At 45.8% G+C, this 12,179-nt stretch overlaps 1 protein-coding gene across 4 annotated transcripts in view; it reads right to left on the bottom strand.

Moving 5' to 3' along the window:
• The window catches only part of wu:fj80f12, a 17,493-nt gene extending 11,064 nt beyond the window's left edge, over positions 1-6,429 (bottom strand). For all 4 annotated transcript variants that reach the window (XM_087307948.1, XM_087307949.1, XM_087307946.1 and 1 more), the window contains exon 1: positions 6,346-6,429. The gene's annotated coding sequence lies outside the window, so the exon portion shown is untranslated. The remainder of the gene's footprint in view (positions 1-6,345) is intronic.
• Positions 6,430-12,179: the final 5,750 nt, after the last annotated feature.

Genomic DNA, 12,179 nt, shown 5'->3' with positions numbered 1-12,179 from the left:
GTGTGGTGGGCGGTGTTTAGTGTCTGATGTGTGGTGGGCGGTGTTCAGTGTCTGATGTGTGGTGGGCGGTGTTCAGTGTCTGATGTGTGGTGGGCGGTGTTCAGTGTCTGATGTGTGGTGGGCGGTGTTCAGTGTCTGATGTGTGGAGGGCGGTGTTTAGTGTCTGATGTGTGGTGGGCGGTGTTCAGTGTCTGATGTGTGGTGGGCGGTGTTCAGTGTCTGATGTGTAGTGGGCGGTGTTTAGTGTCTGATGTGTGGTGGGCGGTGTTCAGTGTCTGATGTGTGGTGGGCGGTGTTTAGTGTCTGATGTGGGGTGGGCGGTGTTCAGTGTCTGATGTGTGGTGGGCGGTGTTCAGTGTCTGATGTGTGGTGGGCGGTGTTCAGTGTCTGATGTGTGGTGGGCGGTGTTCAGTGTCTGATGTGTGGAGGGCGGTGTTCAGTGTCTGATGTGTAGTGGGCGGTGTTTAGTGTCTGATGTGTGGTGGGCGGTGTTCAGTGTCTGATGTGTGGTGGGCGGTGTTCAGTGTCTGATGTGTGGTGGGCGGTGTTTAGTGTCTGATGTGTGGTGGGCGGTGTTCAGTGTCTGATGTGTGGTGGGCGGTGTTCAGTGTCTGATGTGTGGTGGGCGGTGTTCAGTGTCTGATGTGTGGTGGGCGGTGTTCAGTGTCTGATGTGTGGAGGGCGGTGTTCAGTGTCTGATGTGTGGTGGGCGGTGTTCAGTGTCTGATGTGTGGTGGGCGGTGTTCAGTGTCTGATGTGTGGTGGGCGGTGTTTAGTGTCTGATGTGTGGTGGGCGGTGTTCAGTGTCTGATGTGTGGTGGGCGGTGTTCAGTGTCTGATGTGTGGTGGGCGGTGTTCAGTGTCTGATGTGTGGTGGGCGGTGTTCAGTGTCTGATGTGTGGAGGGCGGTGTTTAGTGTCTGATGTGTGGTGGGCGGTGTTCACTCTCTGATGTGTGGTGGGCGGTGTTCAGTGTCTGATGTGTGGTGGGCGGTGTTTAGTGTCTGATGTGTGGAGGGCGGTGTTTAGTGTCTGATGTGTGGTGGGTGGTGTTCAGTGTCTGATGTGTGGTGGGCGGTGTTCAGTGTCTGATGTGTGGAGGGCGGTGTTTAGTGTCTGATGTGTGGTGGGCGGTGTTCACTCTCTGATGTGTGGTGGGCGGTGTTCAGTGTCTGATGTGTGGTGGGCGGTGTTTAGTGTCTGATGTGTGGAGGGCGGTGTTTAGTGTCTGATGTGTGGTGGGTGGTGTTCAGTGTCTGATGTGGGGTGGGTGGTGTTTAGTGTCTGATGTGTGGTGGGTGGTGTTCAGTGTCTGATGTGTGGTGGGCGGTGTTTAGTGTCTGATGTGTGGTGGGTGGTGTTCAGTGTCTGATGTGGGGTGGGTGGTGTTCAGTGTCTGATGTGTGGTGGACGGTGTTTAGTGTCTGATGTGTGGTGGGCGGTGTTTAGTGTCTGATGTGTGGTGGGCGGTGTTTAGTGTCTGATGTTTGGTGGACGGTGTTTAGTGTCTGATGTGTGGTGGGCGGTGTTTAGTGTCTGATGTGTGGTGGGCGGTGTTTAGTGTCTGATGTGTAGTGGGCGGTGTTTAGTGTCTGATGTGTGGTGGGCGGTGTTTAGTGTCTGATGTGTAGTGGGCGGTGTTTAGTGTCTGATGTGTGGTGGGCGGTGTTCACTCTCTGATGTGTGGTGGGCGGTGTTCAGTGTCTGATGTGTGGTGGGCGGTGTTTAGTATCTGATGTGTGGTGGGCGGTGTTTAGTGTCTGATGTGTGGTGGGCGGTGTGGTGGGCGGTGTTTAGTGTCTGATGTGTGGTGGGCGGTGTTCAGTGTCTGGTGTGTGGTGGGCGGTGTTTAGTGTCTGATGTGTAGTGGGCGGTGTTCAGTGTCTGATGTGTGGTGGGCGGTGTTCAGTGTCTGATGTGTGGTGGGCGGTGTACAGTGTCTGATGTGTGGTGGGCGGTGTTCAGTGTCTGATGTGTGGTGGGCGGTGTTCAGTGTCTGATGTGTGGAGGGCGGTGTTCAGTGTCTGATGTGTGGAGGGCGGTGTTCAGTGTCTGATGTGTAGTGGGCGGTGTTCAGTGTCTGATGTGTGGTGGGCGGTGTTCAGTGTCTGATGTGTGGTGGGCGGTGTTCAGTGTCTGATGTGTGGTGGGCGGTGTTCAGTGTCTGATGTGTGGTGGGCGGTGTTTAGTGTCTGATGTGTGGTGGGCGGTGTTCAGTGTCTGATGTGTGGTGGGCGGTGTTCAGTGTCTGATGTGTGGTGGGCGGTGTTCAGTGTCTGATGTGTGGTGGGCGGTGTTCAGTGTCTGATGTGTGGAGGGCGGTGTTCAGTGTCTGATGTGTGGTGGGCGGTGTTCAGTGTCTGATGTGTGGTGGGCGGTGTTCAGTGTCTGATGTGTGGTGGGCGGTGTTCAGTGTCTGATGTGTGGTGGGCGGTGTTTAGTGTCTGATGTGGGGTGGGCGGTGTTCAGTGTCTGATGTGTGGTGGGCGGTGTTCAGTGTCTGATGTGTGGTGGGCGGTGTTCAGTGTCTGATGTGTGGTGGGCGGTGTTCAGTGTCTGATGTGTGGTGGGCGGTGTTCAGTGTCTGATGTGTGGAGGGCGGTGTTCAGTGTCTGATGTGTAGTGGGCGGTGTTTAGTGTCTGATGTGTGGTGGGCGGTGTTCAGTGTCTGATGTGTGGTGGGCGGTGTTCAGTGTCTGATGTGTGGTGGGCGGTGTTTAGTGTCTGATGTGTGGTGGGCGGTGTTCAGTGTCTGATGTGTGGTGGGCGGTGTTCAGTGTCTGATGTGTGGTGGGCGGTGTTCAGTGTCTGATGTGTGGTGGGCGGTGTTCAGTGTCTGATGTGTGGAGGGCGGTGTTTAGTGTCTGATGTGTGGTGGGCGGTGTTCAGTGTCTGATGTGTGGTGGGCGGTGTTCAGTGTCTGATGTGTGGTGGGCGGTGTTTAGTGTCTGATGTGTGGTGGGCGGTGTTCAGTGTCTGATGTGTGGTGGGCGGTGTTCAGTGTCTGATGTGTGGTGGGCGGTGTTCAGTGTCTGATGTGTGGTGGGCGGTGTTCAGTGTCTGATGTGTGGAGGGCGGTGTTTAGTGTCTGATGTGTGGTGGGCGGTGTTCACTCTCTGATGTGTGGTGGGCGGTGTTCAGTGTCTGATGTGTGGTGGGCGGTGTTTAGTGTCTGATGTGTGGAGGGCGGTGTTTAGTGTCTGATGTGTGGTGGGTGGTGTTCAGTGTCTGATGTGTGGTGGGCGGTGTTCAGTGTCTGATGTGTGGAGGGCGGTGTTTAGTGTCTGATGTGTGGTGGGCGGTGTTCACTCTCTGATGTGTGGTGGGCGGTGTTCAGTGTCTGATGTGTGGTGGGCGGTGTTTAGTGTCTGATGTGTGGAGGGCGGTGTTTAGTGTCTGATGTGTGGTGGGTGGTGTTCAGTGTCTGATGTGGGGTGGGTGGTGTTTAGTGTCTGATGTGTGGTGGGTGGTGTTCAGTGTCTGATGTGTGGTGGGCGGTGTTTAGTGTCTGATGTGTGGTGGGTGGTGTTCAGTGTCTGATGTGGGGTGGGTGGTGTTCAGTGTCTGATGTGTGGTGGACGGTGTTTAGTGTCTGATGTGTGGTGGGCGGTGTTTAGTGTCTGATGTGTGGTGGGCGGTGTTTAGTGTCTGATGTGTGGTGGACGGTGTTTAGTGTCTGATGTGTGGTGGGCGGTGTTTAGTGTCTGATGTGTGGTGGGCGGTGTTTAGTGTCTGATGTGTAGTGGGCGGTGTTTAGTGTCTGATGTGTGGTGGGCGGTGTTTAGTGTCTGATGTGTAGTGGGCGGTGTTTAGTGTCTGATGTGTGGTGGGCGGTGTTCACTCTCTGATGTGTGGTGGGCGGTGTTCAGTGTCTGATGTGTGGTGGGCGGTGTTTAGTATCTGATGTGTGGTGGGCGGTGTTTAGTGTCTGATGTGTGGTGGGCGGTGTGGTGGGCGGTGTTTAGTGTCTGATGTGTGGTGGGCGGTGTTCAGTGTCTGGTGTGTGGTGGGCGGTGTTTAGTGTCTGATGTGTAGTGGGCGGTGTTCAGTGTCTGATGTGTGGTGGGCGGTGTTCAGTGTCTGATGTGTGGTGGGCGGTGTTCAGTGTCTGATGTGTGGTGGGCGGTGTTTAGTGTCTGATGTGTGGTGGGCGGTGTGGTGGGCGGTGTTTAGTGTCTGATGTGTGGTGGGCGGTGTTTAGTGTCTGATGTGTGGTGGGCGGTGTTCACTCTGATGGGTTAAAGAGTGTGTTTGTTAAAGAATATGAGTCTGCTATTGTTATTGTTATTCTCAAGCATCATGTGGACATCAGTAATAGCATCAGGCCTGTGTGCAGCTCTACTCATGGCTTACATTATACATTTATTATAGACTTGGAATGACTTTAAACACATCCTGCTTGTTCATTCTCAGTAAAGTGACGACATCAGAATATAATTATTCATGATTAGAATTATTGTGTTTGAGACATCTGCCCGTCATTAACTAACATTATCAGAGCATATTATTGACTGGTAAATTCAGACATTAGTCATGATCAGATTTCCTCCTGCTCTATGTTCATCATTATACAGGCTACAGCAGTTATACTGACATGGTAAACGTGTAATCTTGTGCACAACGCTCTGTGTTCACTATGAAAGAGAAACATATCAGACGCTTGTGCTAATCAGAACTCTAAAATGTGATGTGATCGTTTAAATGAAGTGCTCACTTTCAGTCACACTGCTGAGTGCACTCACATCATGCTGCCGTCACTCTGGGAACGTTATTTGTGTTTTTAGTTATTTGCAGCCTATGCAGGATCTGTTCACTAAAGTCGACATCATCGTCTCTGTAAACACAGTGCGTCAGCTTACGTGTGATTTCGCGGCTGTGATTACATCATTACATTAAGACAAATGACATTTTGGGGTGAATTATACCTCATAAATACAGTACGTGACTTTTTAACGCCATTTGGAGGTGTTCGTGCTGCTATCATGGTAATGTCTATAAAACAACGTGAAGACTTGTGCGAGCGCCTGTACGCTTCTCTGCTGACCTCGAAAATATAATTGGCGAATCGTAGAAATGCTGGATTAAGATCATGTGGGGGGTCGAATAGAGATCATGATGTTTTTTCAATTAATTGTGCAGCTCTAACACACACACACACTCACACACACACACACACACACACACACATTCATACACAGACACACACACACACATTCATACACAGACACACACACACACACACACACACACACTCACACATTCATACACAGACACACGCACACACACACACACATTCATACACAGACACACACACACACACACACACTCACACATTCATACACAGACACACGCACACACACGCACACACACACACACACACACACAAACACACACTCATACTCAGCAATACTCATGCTCATACTCATGCTTCATTTTGAACATAACCCACCCAGCAGACCATCCGACATTACTCATGATCTTTCTGGAAAGTAAACAGGCTCTCAGTAACAGGCTCCTGTCTAATAATTTTTATAAACAATATGTATATATACACACTACTAATACATCATTTACTACAGTATGTGTAGACACACTTGTATATTATATATATTTATAGAAGAGATTTGGGAAAGTGCTTTACTAATAATGTTTATGGGTTCTATCATTTACATATAATCTGATTCACTCTAATGACTTGACTATAATCTATTTTTTTATCTAATAATCAGTAACATACATTCATCATAAAATACTTCGTATAAACGTATCAAAATTAATAATCACGTATTAAAATAGCGTGTGATCGATGTCAAATGAGCAATGTTATATAAGAGACTGAACATGAAACACTCAGAACAGACTGAAACAGCTCTGCTCCCTCACACATCATCATCACAAAATCCACACCAGCGCTGATGATCTCAACTATATTACACACAGATATACACCTTACTGTTAACCACACACACACACACACACACACACACACAAATGCGCCGATCTGAGACTGCATGACAGAATATTTGTTTACATTCGCCTGATTGACAGCTGAAACACACACACGCAGCGTCATCAGCGATGACGACACACACACACACACACACACACACACAGACACACACACTCATCATGATGATGATCAATAGCTGTGATCAGACACAGCAGCACATCTTCAGTTGTTGATGAGTGGAGAAATGACGGCTGATGATCAGCAGCGCAGAAAGTGCTGGAGCTCCTCACAAACCCGCTCAGATCATCACACATTCGGCTAATCCCGCTCACACACACCGCGATCACACACACCGAGCCCGCAGGAGATAAACAGAGTTCAGTAATGTCCACCAACCTTCGCGATTTGTCGAATTGGAGACAGAAATTCAGCACTTTTCTCTGCTCTCTGTCGCCATGTTTGGGTCAGCAGTGCGCATGCGCAGGAACAGAGGCGCGCTGCGTGTTCACTGACGGAGAAACCCTTCACTGACCCGAAGACTTAACACCGCTGAGCATCGTGCTGCTGATCAGGACAATTACAGACACATACTGTAATGGCGATCTAATTCCTCAAGTTCTTCACCATTTCCATAGGGGCTCGAAACAAAGGATTTGACGCGCAAAACCAAAAACTTGCAATGTAACAGTTTACTTTTTTGTTTGTCGAGAACAACAATAATCAAAATACAAACAAAAGAACTATGTACACTTTATCAAGTTTCGAAATAAATATGATTTTAAAACGGTCAAAAGACTGTCTATCCTCAAGCCCCTTCCTTCTTTCTGATAATTTTTTCCCGATGCTTACGCATACATATGACGTATAGCACCACTGAACACATAAAACGTCATGCACACACCATAATATCACAAATAATAATATTAAATACTGCATCAAATGGCACTAACTTTGCATCCCTATACAAACAATACAATATTATAGAAAAATACTACAAAAATAAAAAGACAAATCTCTAGTGCTCTTTATGGCTCTAACATTCCGGCCCCTAATTGTCTATGCCTGATGCATAACAATTATCTTTTTCAAATTCTTAAATGGAGCCATAAATAGCTCTCCTTCCTTAAACAGTCTTTTTGAAAAGTCCACTGTTTATATTTACTTTCTTAAAGCAAATTCTTAATCCTTTTCTGCTTCTTGCAATAAGCAAAGTTTCGTTACTGGTCTATCCAACTGACAAGTCTTTGTCTGAACACAAGCACGTCGAACAATACCAGAAGCATCGGGTGTGGTCTTCAGAATTCTACCCATAATCCAAGAATTTCTGGGGGCAGAATGATCAACAATGAGAACAATGTCTCCGGGTACCAAATTTCGTTTCAGTTCCTGCCACTTTTGTCGTTCCTGCAGTAACGGCAGGTATTCCTTAGTCCATCTAGACCAGAAGAGGTCTGCCATATATTGAACCTGTCTCCATCTTCTGCGTGAATAACAGTCCTCTTTTACAAACACTCCTGGAGGCATGACTGGTTGTCTTTTCATAATCAGGAGATGATTTGGAGTCAAAGGCTCTAAGTCGTTTGGGTCATCCGATGCATTAGTTAGTGGCCTGTCATTAATAATCGCTTCAACCTCACACAAAACTGTGTAAAGTCCTTCATCATCCAATACCTGCTGGTTTAACACTGAGTTCAAAACCTTTCGAACTGTGCGTATTTGTCTTTCCCATACTCCACCTTGATGGGATGCTGCTGGAGTATTGAAAATCCACTTAATTCCCTTTCGGACAAGGGACTCAGCTATTTTAGACTGATCTAAGTCTCGCATAGCTTCTTTAAGCTCCTTTTCAGCCCCAATGAAGTTTGTACCATTGTCCGAACGAATCGTAGATACCTGCCCTCTTCTGCATATGAAGCGCCGTATGGCATTTATGCACGATGAAGTATCAAGGCTGTTGGCCACTTCAATATGAACTGCTCTCACAGTTAGACATGTAAACAGCACTCCATACCTTTTCACCAAGCTTCGTCCTCGTTTTATTAGGAATGGACCAAAATAATCCACACCTGTGTGTGTAAAAGGTGGATTATCTGGCACAACACGATCTTTTGGTAGATCTGCCATTTTCTGGTCGTTGACTTTTGCATGTAACCTTCGACATACTGTGCATTTGGAGATCAGCTTTCTTATGGCTGTATTGGCAGCTACAACCCAGAATTTACTTCTGAGGTTTGAAAGAATCTGATTTCTGCCACTATGGCCTGTGTTGTGATGTATATCCTTCAGAATTAACCAAGTCATGTGATGCCTCTTATCAAGGATTGCTGGATGTTTGGCAGTCTCAGGCATTGCAGATCGATTTAAACGACCGCCTACTCGTAGTACACCATCTTGGACTACTGGGTCCAGTTTATACAGAACACTACATCTGTTGATGTGGTTACTTTTTTGTAGTGACTTGAACTCGTCAGGAAATGTCTGTCTCTGGCTGTAGCGGATTAGACTTAATTCAGCATTTTCAATGTCTTTGACTGAAAGAGGGTTTTTTGGCAATTTCTGTATCAATTTGAACATTTGAGTTTGCAACTGTGCTTGTTGCTTGGTTGGATCTTTTTCAGATTGTCTTATGACAGCTTGAAATTCTTTTCTCTTCCTTGATAGGTGATGCAGTATGTCCTTCAGGCGCAACATCCAAGCAACTGCTCTCTTTAGTCTGTACCATTCTGAGTAATACTCAATCAGTTTATCCAAAGGTTTTTCTTTTCCTCTAGCAGCGACACAATTTACCACAGCTGATTTTTTCAATTCAACTTCCACTTCACCTGCCTGGTCTGGTCGCACGGGCCATTCACTCTTGTGTTTGTAAAGGAATTCAGGACCTTTAATCCAACTTTCTTTTTTCAGGAAGTTTTCCACTTTGGTGCCTCGGGAAGCCATATCTGCTGGATTTAATGATGTACCAACATATTTCCACTGTGAGGGCTCAGAAGCTTCTCTGATGAAGGAAACCCTGTTGGCAACGAATGTTTTAAAGCGTGAGGCTTCATTCTCAATGCACTGCAGTACTGTAAGGCTATCAGTCCAAAACACAGAGTCTTCAAGCTGCAGCTGTAGCTCTTGCTTTAACATTCTGTCCATTTTTGCTGCAACAACGGCTGCAGTCAACTCCATTCTAGGGATTGTTATCTGTTTCAGTGGCGCGACTCTGGATTTACCCATTACAAATGAACAGTGCTTTTCTCCATGCTCATTTGCTATTAGCAGGTAGGATGCTGTACCATAGCCATTCTCACTTGCGTCTGCGAAATGATGCAGTTGAGCATACATGGTAGGTCCAAAGTCGGTTGGCTTGAAGCATCGACTCACACTGAAGCTTGACAAATTTTCAATCTCTTTTTTCCATAGCAACCATTTTTGTGCTTGTTTTTCTGGAATATCCTGGTCCCAGCCCAACTTGTCTTTGCACAGCTGTCTCAGAATGAGTTTCGCTGGGAGAATGCAGGGTGCAACAAGACCAAGAGGATCAAATATGGAGCTCACTACAGAAAGTATTCCTCTTCTGGTAGTAGGTCTTTCTTGTACATTTAGGGCAAATCTGAATGTATCTGTTTCCGTGCACCACCGTATTCCCAAAGCCCTTTCAACCGGCAGGTTGTTTTTGTTGAAATCTAAGTCCTTGACTTCTTTGGATCGTTCCTTTTCTGGCATTGATAACAGAACTGACCTGCTATTACTCACCCACTTTGTCAAGTGGAATCCACCTTTAGAGCACACAGACATGAGACTTTGTGCTAGTTGGATTGCTGCATCCTCAGATGCCACAGATTTTAAACAATCATCCATGTAAAAGTTTTGCAGAATAGTATTGATTGCTTCTGCTGTTCCTTCTGTTTTTTCATCCATTGCAGTCTTTCGTAATGCAAAACATGCACAACTGGGAGACGAAGTTGCCCCAAACAGGTGAACTTTCATTCTGTATTCCGCCATGGGCTTACTAAGATCTCCTTCTGGCCACCACAAAAATCTCAAAAGATCTGCATCAGCTTCAGGGACTCTCACTTGGTAGAACATTGATTCGATGTCTGCCATGATAGCAACTGGCTCCTGTCTGAAGCGGTTCAGTACACCTATGAGGGTGTTGGTCAGGTCAGGTCCCTGCATTAGTTGACTATTCAGTGAGAAGTTCTGGTAAGTTGCTGTGCAGTCAAAGACAACTCTTAGTTTGTTCTTTTTCGAGTGATATATGCCATGATGTGGGATATACCACACTTTGGATGGGCATTCCAATTGTTCTAGAGGCACTTTTTCGGCATAGCCTTTTTTAATTATGTCTGTCATAAAAGCATTGTAGTCTTTGTAGAACTCTGGGTTTTTACGGAGCTTTCTTTTAAGGCCTTTAGCTCTTTGTTCTGCTATGCATCTGTTTTTGGGTAGCCTTGCTGGATCATTTTTGAAGGGCAATCCAATACAATAATGTCCATCATTATACTGAATTGACTGCTCAACAGATTGCATGAATTTCTGGTCTTCTCGTGACATTTCTGTTTTGTCACAGTAATTACGTTCAGGGAAGTCTGCATTGAACTGCTCTACCAACAAAGTTTCAATGTCCGCAACTGAAATCCTGTTTACAGTGAAACTTGAAGTTTTACCATACTCTAATTCTGTGTACTCGTCAGTTCGCAGAGGCCCATTAACTATCCATCCTAATGCTGTCCTGATAGCATAAGGTCCGTTTCCTTCACTATTTATCACTTGCCATGGTTCTATTGCTTTATGCACATTGGCACCAATCAGCACACCTATTTCTGCTTTGAGATGAGGGAGTTTAACTTGATCCAGATAGGGCCATTTTTCTAGATCCCTTTGTTGAGGGATATTCTCATGTTTCACTGGTATCTCTTTTTGAGTGAACACTCTAGGAAGTTCCATGTAGTTGTCACACTCCAAGCCACATATTTCCAAATCTGACAGAATATTGCTGTACACAGATTTTTCTTGTCCCATAGTGCGAAGAAGAATCTCTGTCTTTCTGCCTTTCAAGTTTAAATCTCTCATTAATGCCTCGGTGCAAAACGTTGCAGAGCTTCCTGGGTCAATAAAGGCATAAGTCTTTACTACCTTCTCACATTTCTTAGACTTGATCTTCACTGGGACTATAGCTAGGATGCATTCACTGTTACCGGCCCCAGTGTATCCACAAGTTTCATGGTCTGTTGAAGATGCTGTTATTTTGGCGTCATTCTCATCACAGCTGCTAGATTTGGTACTGTTCTCTACATAAATGTGCAAAATGCTTGGGTGCATCTTGGAACATATGTGACATGTAAGTCTTTTCTTACAGCTTTTGCTTAAATGCCCCTTTGTGAGACATCCAAAGCACAGTCCTTTTGTTTTCAAAAACTCAATTTTGTCTTTGTGTGCTTGTTCCTTAAATGTGAAACACGAATTTAAATCATGGTTCTTTTGACAGAATATGCATGTAACGCAAGATGTTTGTTCACGTAGAGATTTTGTTTCTTTCTTCATGTCACCTTGCTTCTTTCTTTCAGTACAGACACTTGTGACAAAGCTACTTCCTTTAGGACTAGCCTTTTTGTACTTCAAGTCAAGAGATTTGATTTTCTTCCCAACATTTGTGTCAGTTAACTCTTGAATGTCTCCAAACAAGGGGTCATTTTTTACTTTGGCTTGGCGATCAATATATGCCACCAAGTCTGAAAACCGAGCTCTTCTGCCTACTCTTTCATGAATGTCATATGCAACATTTCTCCAACTCTCTCTCATTTTGTAGGGGAGTTTGGAGATGATAGCCCTCATGTTAGTTGGGTTATCCATTTCAGCCATATAATCCACCTCCTGCATTACATTGTGGCATCCAGTCAAGAAAAGTGCATATGCACTAAGCATCTTCCCATCCTCTGATTTAATCTGAGGCCATTGCATTGCCTTTTCAATGTATGCTGAAGCAATTTTAAGTTCATCTCCGTAATGATGTTGTAGTAATCTTCTTGCCTCTTTATATCCATTTTCAGCGTTCATATGTCCACAGCTCCTTACCAGGTCTTGTGGTTCACCGCTGGTGTATTGCTCCAAGTAGAACAGCTTGTCCTTAGCATTCTCAGTCTTACTGTCTATGGCATTATCAAAGGCTCGCATAAATGATCTGAAGTTAAGAGGATCGCCAAAGAAGACTGGGACATCTCTTTGGGGTAACTGAGACAGATTTT

The sequence above is a fragment of the Danio rerio genome, chromosome 23 (genome assembly GCF_052040795.2).
Source record: "Danio rerio strain M-AB ecotype USA chromosome 23, GRCz13ab, whole genome shotgun sequence".
NCBI classification, from domain to species: Eukaryota; Metazoa; Chordata; class Actinopteri; order Cypriniformes; family Danionidae; genus Danio; species Danio rerio.
This window is presented reverse-complemented; position numbering and strand designations above follow the sequence as displayed.